The 11,042-nt window shown below is 46.4% G+C and overlaps 1 long non-coding RNA gene across 1 annotated transcript; it reads right to left on the reverse strand.

Moving 5' to 3' along the window:
• Positions 1-1,676: 1,676 nt before the first annotated feature.
• On the reverse strand, positions 1,677-4,451 carry LOC310851320. Its single transcript, XR_014567707.1, has 2 exons — positions 3,869-4,451; positions 1,677-2,798 (listed from the first exon to the last, which is right to left on the reverse strand). It is a non-coding gene; the product is annotated as an uncharacterized lncRNA (long non-coding RNA).
• Between the last annotated feature and the right edge of the window lie 6,591 nt (positions 4,452-11,042).

Genomic DNA, 11,042 nt, shown 5'->3' on the forward strand with positions numbered 1-11,042 from the left:
TTACAGTCTTGAGTCTGTGGTCTTTTATCACCTACCCCAGGGGTTGCTAAAGTGTACATTCAGACCCAGAGCAGACCACCAAATTAAAATGGAGGAAAGGGTTGGATTGGATTGTCCTTTGTCTTTTAATCACTTGGATAATTGAAAGCCAGCCTTCTGCAAACTTTATTTTTAAGAAATGGAACTACATCAAAACCAAAGTGCATCCAGTCCTTCAAATGTCTTTTCATAGCAGAAAAGTTGGTGCGCTACTGAACTCTGGAAGGAAAGTATTCTTTGAAAAAAACTGCAATGGAGGAGATCACAAGAGCTTTTACTGAAATGCCTGCACCATCTTCTTCACAATAGTGAAAGTTGAAAATAAGCCTGAAAAAATGTATTTGAGCATTGTTTAAAGTGTGCTTCAGTAGGCAAAGCCAGGCAGTTGTGCATGGAGAATGCAGCTGAGGGAAATACTTTTTTCCCTAAGAACAAACTATAGAGAAATGAAGCAAAGGCACCTATTTATACATAAAAGATACCTGTATTGGCATAAAGACAAGGAGACCTGAAGTTCCATTTCAAACTAGGGAGGTTTGCTTCAGGGCCATTTCTAGGAAATACAACGACAGAATTGTGTCAAGGATCATGTAAAATTCAGCAAGGAAATGGTTTGCTCCTGAGTTGAACAATGAAACCACAGAAAGGTAATATCCTAATGCCATCCTACAAATCTATGGTGCTACCGTATTCCTCGAGGAAGGATTTCTGGCAAGCGATGGGTCGCACCTCACTGTAGTTGGTAAAAATGTGTTTGCTAAGAGTCTTGTGAACCTGATCAGAAGAGCTTTAAGCAAAATCCTGAGGGTGAGGGAGACAATATTACAGATAACAGATGAATACCTGGTACTCGGGACAATAGCTTCACTGATGTACAGGAAACTGATATGGTGCTCCAGAAAGTTGTTAAAGAACAGGAAACTACAAGGAGGACAGAGGGAACAACCTATGGTTTCAGTTGTCTCTATACTAATACACAGAGTATGGAGGACAAGCAAGACAAATTTGAGCTCTTAATATAGGATGGCAAACACGACCTAATAAGTTTTACTGAAACCTGGTGGGATGAGACTCATGACTGGGATATAGAAATTAAGGGTTATAACCTGTTCAAAAGGAATAGACTAAATAGAAAATGAGTAGGGGGAGCATTATGTGTAAATGATGTGTACACTTGTGAAGAGATCCATGACCTGAAGAATGGAAGGCAGATTGAATATATATGTACAAATTGGAGGATAGGGAAACAACAGTGGCCTTACTGTGGGTGTCTGCTATATCACTACCAGGAAAGGTTATAGAACAGCCAGTCTGTGAGCACTTAGAAAAGGATGTTGTGATTACTAAGACCCAGTACGGGTTTCTCAAAAACATGTCATGCCAGGCGAATCTCATTTTTCTTTTCTTTTTTGGGGATAGAGTTACAAGCTTGGTGGATCAGGATAAAGCTGTGTATCTTGATTTCAGTAAGGTTTTTGACAAACTCCCCCATCATGATATTCCTGTGGGGAAGCTGGTAAAACGTGGACTGGAAAAGTTAACTGTTGGGTGGATTTGTTGCTGGTTGACTGACCAAACCCAAGATACCCCCCTTCTGTTTCCTTCCATTGCCCACCTTCAGTGAGGAAGATCAGGACTCTTGGAGTTATTACTTTATTATACAAAAAGCATTTGCTCCGGCCCTTTTAAAAATTATGGCACTGTAATTGGAGTTCACATCCCCCCAGTCACAGCAGGCTCCGAGCCAAAGGAGATGTTGATCTGATAAACATTTAGAAAGACAACGGCGTCCGAGACCCAGGAATTGAGTTATCTTTGTTTCTGACAACTTTCTGACTAACAGCCCACCTTGGCAAGCAGGGGTCCCTTCCTTTGACTTGGGTTTGTCTGATACAATTAGAGACTGGCGGAATTAAATGGCCTGCAAGGAGGGAGGCTCCCCGAGGGTGGGGGGCAAAATGCCTGAAGCAATCTCCTCGCGGAGCAGACAAGTGACACTGGCTGGTGGATCAATATTGTCTGTGTTATTAATATCAAAAGCATATTTACTTTGTTTTCGCTTGCCTGGCCATCGTCCAATTCAGGGCCATGGCTTGCCCAAGCCATTTGCGTGCGCCATAATTTACTTTGCTGCGTTTTTAAGGTATTGTTTTGTCAGGGCCAATAACTGTGATGTTATAAATGATCCCACAGTCTCTCACTCCCTCTTAGGGGTAGATGCAGCAAAATTAATTTCTAAAAGTTTCATATCAATTACTCCCGTCCTTGAGTTATGCACGGGGACAAAAGCGCAGGAGGCTTCAAGGCATGGAGGGAGCAGTACGAAGCAGCTTAAGGACCAGCTCGGGCATTTGACTGTCCCCTAATAAATGCATCAAATTAAACAACACTTGAGCCAAATAAATATTGGCCACTTAGCAAAACGAAACAAAAAAAACCCCACAGCATTGATTTTTTTGGTGAGCAACATTTACATAATAAACCACTTGAGCAGAGAACCTGTCAGATCATGAGCAGATGCCTTGTGGAATTGCCACAACAGCTGGTGTCACTCCAAGAGGACTTGCTGGATTTCAAAGGAAAGAAAAGATGCAGATGGAGAATCCCCCGACTTCTTCGACTCCTGCTTGAAGAAGGAGTGCTTTTCAGCTGGGGGGAGGGCTTTGGCGTCCTTGATGGGGAACACCAGCTCGGGGAAGCCGTGTCTCTCCCCTCCTCTCATAATACTAGCAGTCATGGGCATCCAATGAAGCTGAGTGCTGGAAGATTCAGGACAGACAAAAAGAAGGATTTGTCACACAGCACAGAGTTAAACTATGGAACTCACTCCCACAGGAGGCAGCGATGGCCACCAATCTAGACAGTTTTACGTGACGATTAGACAAATTCATGGAGGAGGAGAGGGCTATCGATGGCTACTAGCCAAGATGGCTATTCATTGCCCCTACAGTCGGTAGCAGCAATGCTTTTGAACACCAGATGCTGGAAACCATGGGAAAGGAGAGTGCTCTTGTGCTCAGGTCCTGATTGTGGGTTTTCCACAGACATCTGTGAGAACAAGATGCTAGACCAGGTGGGGTCTTCTTCTGTTCCTCTTATCTTCTTATGCCGTGGTCAGTTCTTGGGGTGCCGCTCCTCCTGCCTTTGGTGATGCTGCTGGGGGCGGGACACAGAGTGGGTGCCTCTGCCTGCCTCCAGCACTCCCCTCCAAAAAGCCAGTCAGTTAGGGACTGAGACCCCTGGGTGGCAATTTCCAGAGGGCAGCCCCTGCTGACTGGGGGAGGGGTGATTAAACAGAGCCTGAATTCTCGGCTTTGCAAAAGCTCTGTGTCTATTTTCGGGGGCGGGAGGAAGGGGCGGTGACTGAGATGGCAGCCTTCGATCCCTTCCAAATGGCCTGGCAGTGCAATCTCCTTTCCCAGGGACTGCCTGTGGCTGCCTCTTTCCAGCAGGCCCTGACATATGGAAATGCCTTGTATTCCTATTGATTAGACACTTAAGCATTCTCTGTGTTAATTATCTTATATTTATATTCTGTGGGGAGGAGGAAGAAAACCGATGCTTGCATCACTCACCCTGAAGACAGGCCCTCACAGGGCCAAACTCTTTTGGAATGCAAATGCGGCCAAGGTGAAGAATGGGAAAGGCAGAAAGGCAGGGTAGCTGCAGTTGCGAGGAAATGGCTCCCCCGGGGCTTAATGCCATTCTGCATCCCACGGGGCTTCTGCCATGGGGCAACATTGATCCCCCCAATGTATTTGTGAAGTGCCCCAAACCTGGGCACAGAATCCTAGGGAACCCCATCACTGCCATCCCTGGGCATACTCACTCAGGGGAAGGTCCTGTAGGACTAACAGAGGCAGAGAAATATTTTGGAGAACTATGTCTGGAGGTGGCAGGACAAAAGATGGGGAGGGGAGAGAAATTTGATCCACTTTGCGTGAACTGCCCTAATGTTAGGTTTGTGTTATGCCACTGTGCAGTGCTTGGAGTCACAAGATTCTGTTTACATTCCAGACTTTTGGAAGTCTCACGGGAGATGGATGTTGATGTTACTGGTTTCCTCTTTCTTTGTTCCAGTTGGTTCTCTGTCTTTTACAGAGAGCAGATGCATATTCTTTTCTGTCCTGCGTAGTTAGAAATAAAACGTAGCGATGTAGCTCATATTTCTCGCTCTTCTGCTGCTGTTTGGATACTGTGCGAAATGGGAAAGTGCCTGAAGCCTCATTAAATGCTTAGGTCGTTAATCACCGTTGGAGGAGATTCCAAAGACTCGACCGGTGGAGTAGAGTTCCGACACCTAATTCCCACCTTCTCAGTAAATATGTGGACAGCAACACAGCTGTTCTTTGAAATTCTCTCTTCTCTGAATTTTGCAAATGTAGTTTCTCCAGCCAGGGAATGTTTATAGAAAGGTATGTAGTAGGATAAAACGTGTGTTAAAAAGGCACAGATGCATGAAAATAACTTCCAAAAATACATTGTATAAGGGGAAATCACTTTGTAAGACATGTGTATGCTAGGCACAATGGCATACAAAATTGTGAATCTTAGGAGAAGTTCAAACTAAAATGCTGGTGAATTTTCATGAGGACTTTTTAAAATAAAACACACACACAAACACATGTGGAAATAGAAAGTACTGAGGATCATCTAGTCCAACCCCCTGCATTGCAGGAATTTGAAGCTGTCCCATAAGAGAATCAAACCTGCAGCCTTGGTTTGATTAGTTAGAGCACCATGCTCTAACCACCTGAGCTATCCAGTTGGTTGTTTTAATTATTGCATTTCTACCCCACCTTTTTTTCTCCAAGGTCCTCAATGGTTCTCCCCCTACTCATTTAATCCCCACAATGACCCTATGACAGGCCCAAGGTCACCCAGTGAGCATACTGGCCAAGTGTGGATTTGAACCCTGGTCTCTCCCAGGTCCTGGCCTGACATTGCACCATGCTGGCTCTCAGTTTGGCCTCACGAGCCACCCAGCTGCCTTTAAAATGCCTTATTGCGACTTTCTCTCTTTTCTCCATAAATGGCCTGACATTACATTCCTCCAAGGGTTTCAACGTCACATGTGCACACGTATACAAACACACACACACACGACTTTCCCTTCCTCACCCCTATTTTCACAATGACAACCCAGTGGTACTAAAACAGGGCTAAGCGTCTCCTGCCCCCTCTGGGTGTAATTATTTTGTGGGAGTGATCCAATTGCACCAGCACAACAAATCCACATTGAAAATAAGAGCTGTTTGACAGCGGAACAGAAAACCTCAGAAGATGGTGGACTTTCCTTCATTGGAGGTTTTGAAGCAGAGCTTGGGTGGCCATCTGCCAGAGATTCTTGAGCTGTGATTCCTGCATTGCAAGGGTTGGGCTATTTGATCCTTGGGGTTCCTTCCAACTATGACTCTATGAAAAAGAATCAGGCTTTCTGCTGTTTGGAAAGCAATGGGGAAAGGCATTCAGTTGTGTGGGATGAACTGGTGATTAATGGCATGATGTTTAAGTTCCTTGCAAGCAAGCTGGGGATGGATGCAGAACAAAGGCTCCCCCTGCTCCCACAAACCTATCAAGGCAAATAGCTATAACCTCACCTCTTTGTCAGTCTGCTGCCAGCAAATCAGGATGATGGATCAATTAACAGGTTGTCTGGAGGGGCCCTAAGAGAGACTGACTGGCCCAATGTCCCCCCTTTGTGGCTGAGCTGGGAAACTGCAGGCTCTCCACCAGGGGGCTTAAGCAGAAGGTGACCAATGGTTCATCCAGCCTTGGGCAGTGGGTGGGAATGGCTTGAGATTGATCCTCATGCACAAAAGTTCAGACTGCAGTTTTGCTGGCCAGGGCCGGCCTGCCTATGAGGCAGACTGAGGCAGCTGCCTCGGGTGGCAGAATCCCATGGGACAGTGCCCCTGTAGGCAACCCGCCTGCCCCTGCTGCCACCACTGGAGAAGAAAGGAGAAGAAAAGGCTTCTTGAGATCTCATGATCACTGTGTGGCCCTGATAAGGAAGGCTTCAATGTGGGGGTGGAGGGCAGGGGGAAGCAGCAGGGGGTCACCTTCCCATTTCGCCTCGGGCGGCAAAATGGGTTGGACCACCCTTGTTGCTGGCTACCAGTCTCCTAAGCAGGAAAGACCCTGTGTTTCAAGTGAGTCCTGGGTCTTTTGATGGAGGCTGCTCCCCATAAATTGCCTAGATCAGGTTAAGTAATGCTCCCCTGCCCCCTTCTCCAGCTTGCAATTTCCCTTCCTGATGTCCCAAATTTTGGTTCAGCCTGCCCTATTGCAATTACAGCATAGCTGCTGCATTGGTATAAATCTAATCGACTTTTTGGCCTTGTCAGATTAAAACCTACCTCTCAGCCCACTGCAGTCCTCTAGATCTCCTTAAATCTGTACTTGGCTGAGGATTTATGGCCAGGAATTGCATTTTGCAAAATGATTAAAGTTACCAAACAGCCATAAAAAGTTGCAGCGGCAAATATCATTTTTTTTTGAAAGCCTGCTTAATTTATAAGAGGTGGAAGGTTTATTGTCATTTAGAGTCCACAGTGATGCAGCAATTTCACATCCCGCTGGTGCTTGTACATAGACGGCAGCTGGCTCATTGGTGAGTTTTGCATGTTTTAAAGTACCAAGTTTGGATCTGAGGCTGCCTGCAGAAGAGGGGAAATGTGGGGATCAGTCACAGCCCAGCGTTCTGCTCCTGGTGAGGCTCAGCCCAGTTCCTTTCCACTAGCAGGAAGGGTGGGTGAGTGGACAGACGGACGGGCTTTCTGGCAAGGGGATGCAGGCAACTGAGTGAGCCCTCCTGTCCTGACCAAGCCCAGCCCCCATGAGAGCTACCAAGGGTGTTTGGTTTCCCCCCTCATCAGCACATCTTTAGAGTTTGCATTTACCTGATGTGGCTCTCCTTCAGATTTTGATTTCCATAATTCTGATGCAGTCAGGTGAGAGGGAGGACCCACTGGCTGTTTAACAGGGAAAGTGCTTATCCCAGCTGCATCCATGCACGAAATCCGCACTCGGCACTTGTCTGCCAATTATTCTTAATTGGCTGGGACAACAGAACGGTCCGACTTGCTTGGGACCCGGATCCTGCAATTTGCTTAGGGCAGATTTCACTATGTGTGCTGAATTTTGAAATTCCTTAAATCATTAGTATTTTAGGAGGGAGAGTAGCGAAGCATTGCAAATGCGCACAACACCTGAACTCAGAAATGTTCTCCTTGCTCTCCAGGAACATTTATTCCAAAGTAATCTGCTGCCACAACTACACCTGTTTGCTATCAGGAAGACTGTCGCCTTTAAGATGTGGGCACATTCATTTCAATGAGTCTACAATGAGTATGTCTAACAATGGTTATCACCTGTTTGAATATAATTTATACATCTTTTTGCTTTTGCTTTTTTAATAGGCTGCTTTTCGAACAGAAGACTTCACAAAGTGGTTTACAAAAATATGCACCAACAAATAAGCCATAATGCAGTTTTAAAACAAGATGAAAACAGACATTCCATGACATTTGCAACATACAAAATACTACTAAACTCTCCATATGCTGAGAGTGTTCTGACAAAACTCTAAAGAAAATTCTGAAGTGAAGGGGAATGTTGAGAAATGTGGTGTTTGTGTGGACACTGGCAATTTTGTAGAACATGACCCACCATTTAAAGGTCTTCAATGAACTAGGAGACCTGGAATTTTTTTGATTTTTTTTCGTTATACGGTGGGACTTCATTTCTTACACTTTAGGTACAAATTCTCAACCTGCACCAATGAAGGAAATTTGGTTTATCTTGATGGACCCTTTTCCTGAACATACGATGTAAAAAATACTTTGATATTCAACTCCTGGAATTGCTGGTTTTTTATTGATTAAATAAAGTTGATTGCTTAAAAATAATAATAAGAAAAAAAAATACATTGCATCTACATTTTGGAAAGCTTTTCTGACCTTTGCACACCTCACATGCTATCGTAACCAGATTTTGCATGGTGGTTCCTGAGATCAAGGAGCAGGTTTTTGCCTGTCTTTCCATACAGCTGGATTCCATTTTGAATTGCGATGGAGGGATGAACTTTTCAAAACCCCTGATTTTAAAAAATAAAAATGGGGGGGTGTCCTTAGAATTCCTGAGCTGTGCCAAATGCGAGGCTGCTGTGTTCTTATAATTACCGGGTGTTTATGGGGAGCCCCTCGGGACATGGTTTCCTGTGGGGAAACAGCATCTAAAAAAATTAAATTAAAACAAAATCACCTGTGGAAATCCCAGAGCCCGCATGTGGACTATAGAAGTGGCCTGCAATTTGCTGGTGGTTGTAGAGGATCCCTTGCAGAATGCTGCTAACTCTCTGATATGGAGCGTTACATGACCTGTGGGGTCCCATCCAACTCTACAGTTCTGTGATTCTGTGGGTGCAAAGCCCTGCAGCATCCATTGTCTTCAAGGTGGGGAGGAGGAGCACAGGCCCTTGGGCTGCCCAGCCACCCTCCCCCACCCCCACCCCCCGCCTTCCAAAGGGGCTCCTTTTAAGGAAGGCTTCAATGTATGAAATATAAATAAGCGTTAGCCGAATGAAATTAATGCTTCCAATATTGTTCTAGGTTTGCTCATATGCAGCAGCCGTTTATGAAATTGCAGGGGGATATTAGAGTTATATATTTGCAACCTGTCAACTGGCCATTCCCTCTCCCTTCTCACTGCTCCGTACAGGAGGGGAGCTCTTTTAGGATAACATCAACCTTGGTGAAATACATCATGTTTCACTAATATATCCTCAAATGCCTGGTAAAAGGGCCTTGCCCCAACAACATATGAATATTTAAATGACAGTTAATTATTCATAGCACAGCTTTATTAATATTTGCTGCAGTGAGCCGGTGGGGCAGCACCGACGCCTCTCCCACCCGTACCACCTGCGGGGGCTGGAGGCAAAGGTGGTCCTGGGACTTGCGCATTTCCACCCCTGGTGGGCTGGGGAGTGGGGAGGAGAATCCGTTTCAGACTAGCAAAAGGACTCTGCCTGCTGGATCTGATATCTGGAGAGGTCAGCCCTGGCTCATCTGAATGCCCCCTCCCTTCCTCCTCTAAAAAAGGCTCCATATTAGCATTTCCATGTGCATGGGGAGGGGGATTCAACTTTTAATTATTTAATATTGTTCAATTTCCTTTGCAGACTGCCATCTTGTTTTATGAAATGAATAGTGGGTGTAAATGGCATTACACCTTTGGAATGTCATATACTGGCTATATCCCCAGATTGCAGCTGGGGGAGGGGGGGGTCCACAGCCACTTTCTATTTTGATCTTTGCATTCCAAATAGAGGTGAAGATTTCTAGCGACTGACAACAATAAAGGCTCTCTCATCAAGGCCCTGAGAACCGTCCCTGGAACTTGATTGGCACTTTCATTCCACGTCTCCACCCCTGTGGTCCTACACAGGACACTCCCCTGGTGAGGATCAGATTTCAGTGGGGAATTGTGCATCTCACACACAGCTCTGTCAGCAGGTTGCAGGCAACTTTCCACTGTCCTTTGAAACCTGGGTGGCTTTAAAGGAGGACTGGAAAGATTCGTGGAGGAGGATGAAGCTATCCATGGCTGCTAGCCACGATGGCTATGCTCTGCCACCGCTGTTAGAGGCAGTCATGATTCTGAAGATCAGTTGCTGGAAACCACAGGAAAAGACACTTGCTCTTCTGCTATGGCCCTCCTTGAGGGTTTCCCACAGGCATCTGGTTGGCCCCTGTGAGGACAACGTGCTGGACTAGATGGGCCGTTGGCTTGACCCAGCAGCTGTGCTCTTCTTCTCATGTTCTTATGACCCACATGATACACCGAGGAGCAAGGAGGCCATGAGCCCACTAATTGCCCAAGCAATTCTTTGTGTCAACCTCCTCCTCATTTCCCCTGGACTGGCATTTCTGTGACTGAATCCCACTGGGAGGGAGGGCCGCCTGCCATGCTTCCCAGGCGCATCCGAGGAGTTTAGCCTGCAGCACTTGGATAGTTGAAAATTCAAGATCCGTGTTGACTGCCTAGGAGGCCACCGCACAGGACTCAGCCATTTTGCAATTGTACCTCATTAGACATGTTTGGGGGTTTATGAGGGAGCTGCAAGTATAAATATTATATTTGCCTCCAGGTTATCTTTAAAAATGGATTTCTCTCCTCCTCCTCCTCCTCTCTCCCCTCCCCCCTCTGTTTTTGTTGTAGCTTGTCAGCCCCTCTATCCAGCAAGTTCCCATCTTCAGGGCACTGCAGCAGCACAGCGTTCAAGCACCAGGCACCCTCTCGTCAAGGGCTGATTAGCCGGGTGATGCCCTGCCAATTAGGCCAGGCTGCAGCCAGAGACAGCAAGCAGGGGAAAGTCACCCTCAACCAAGGAGGAGGAGGAGAAGCAGCTCCAACTCGTCCTTGCTGTGCGAAAGCAAGGTGGACATCCAGGCTGGGAAAATCACCCGGGTCTTCTCTGTGCTCTGAGACAATGAGTTTCTGACGAGAGGGAAGCAGAGATGCCTTGTGTTGGTGTTGCTGAATCAGGGAACTGAGCTTGTGCATCTCCCACCTACTGGCCATTTACCTAGATGAGGCTCTCGGCCTGCATTCTTCCCAAGATCTTTCCATGCCATTCCTCAAAACTCTACTCTCCTCATTTGCCCTCCCTAGCAGGAAAGGCTCAGAGGATATTGTGGAGCCAGGATTGGCAAAATGCTCTCCTGCTCCTCCACCTGGAAGGTGGAAACCTCTCACATGTAGCCAGCAAAGGCTTCAGCTCCCATTCTTCCCTGCCCCCCCCCACGGTCAAACAAGCCAAGACCCCTCTCCTTTCAGTGTCCTGGAAAGATAAAAGGAAAGAATCCTAGAAACTACTGAAGTTGGGGGTGGATTGGTTGGTCACTGCCAGATGAATGAAAAGGCACCCCACACCTTGGGGAGTTGGCAGGAGATGTTTGGGGTCTTGCATTTGATCAAGCCGAGCAGTTTTTCAGATG

This window comes from Podarcis gaigeae (assembly GCF_964106915.1).
Source record: "Podarcis gaigeae genome assembly, chromosome: 8".
NCBI classification, from domain to species: domain Eukaryota; kingdom Metazoa; phylum Chordata; class Lepidosauria; order Squamata; family Lacertidae; genus Podarcis; species Podarcis gaigeae.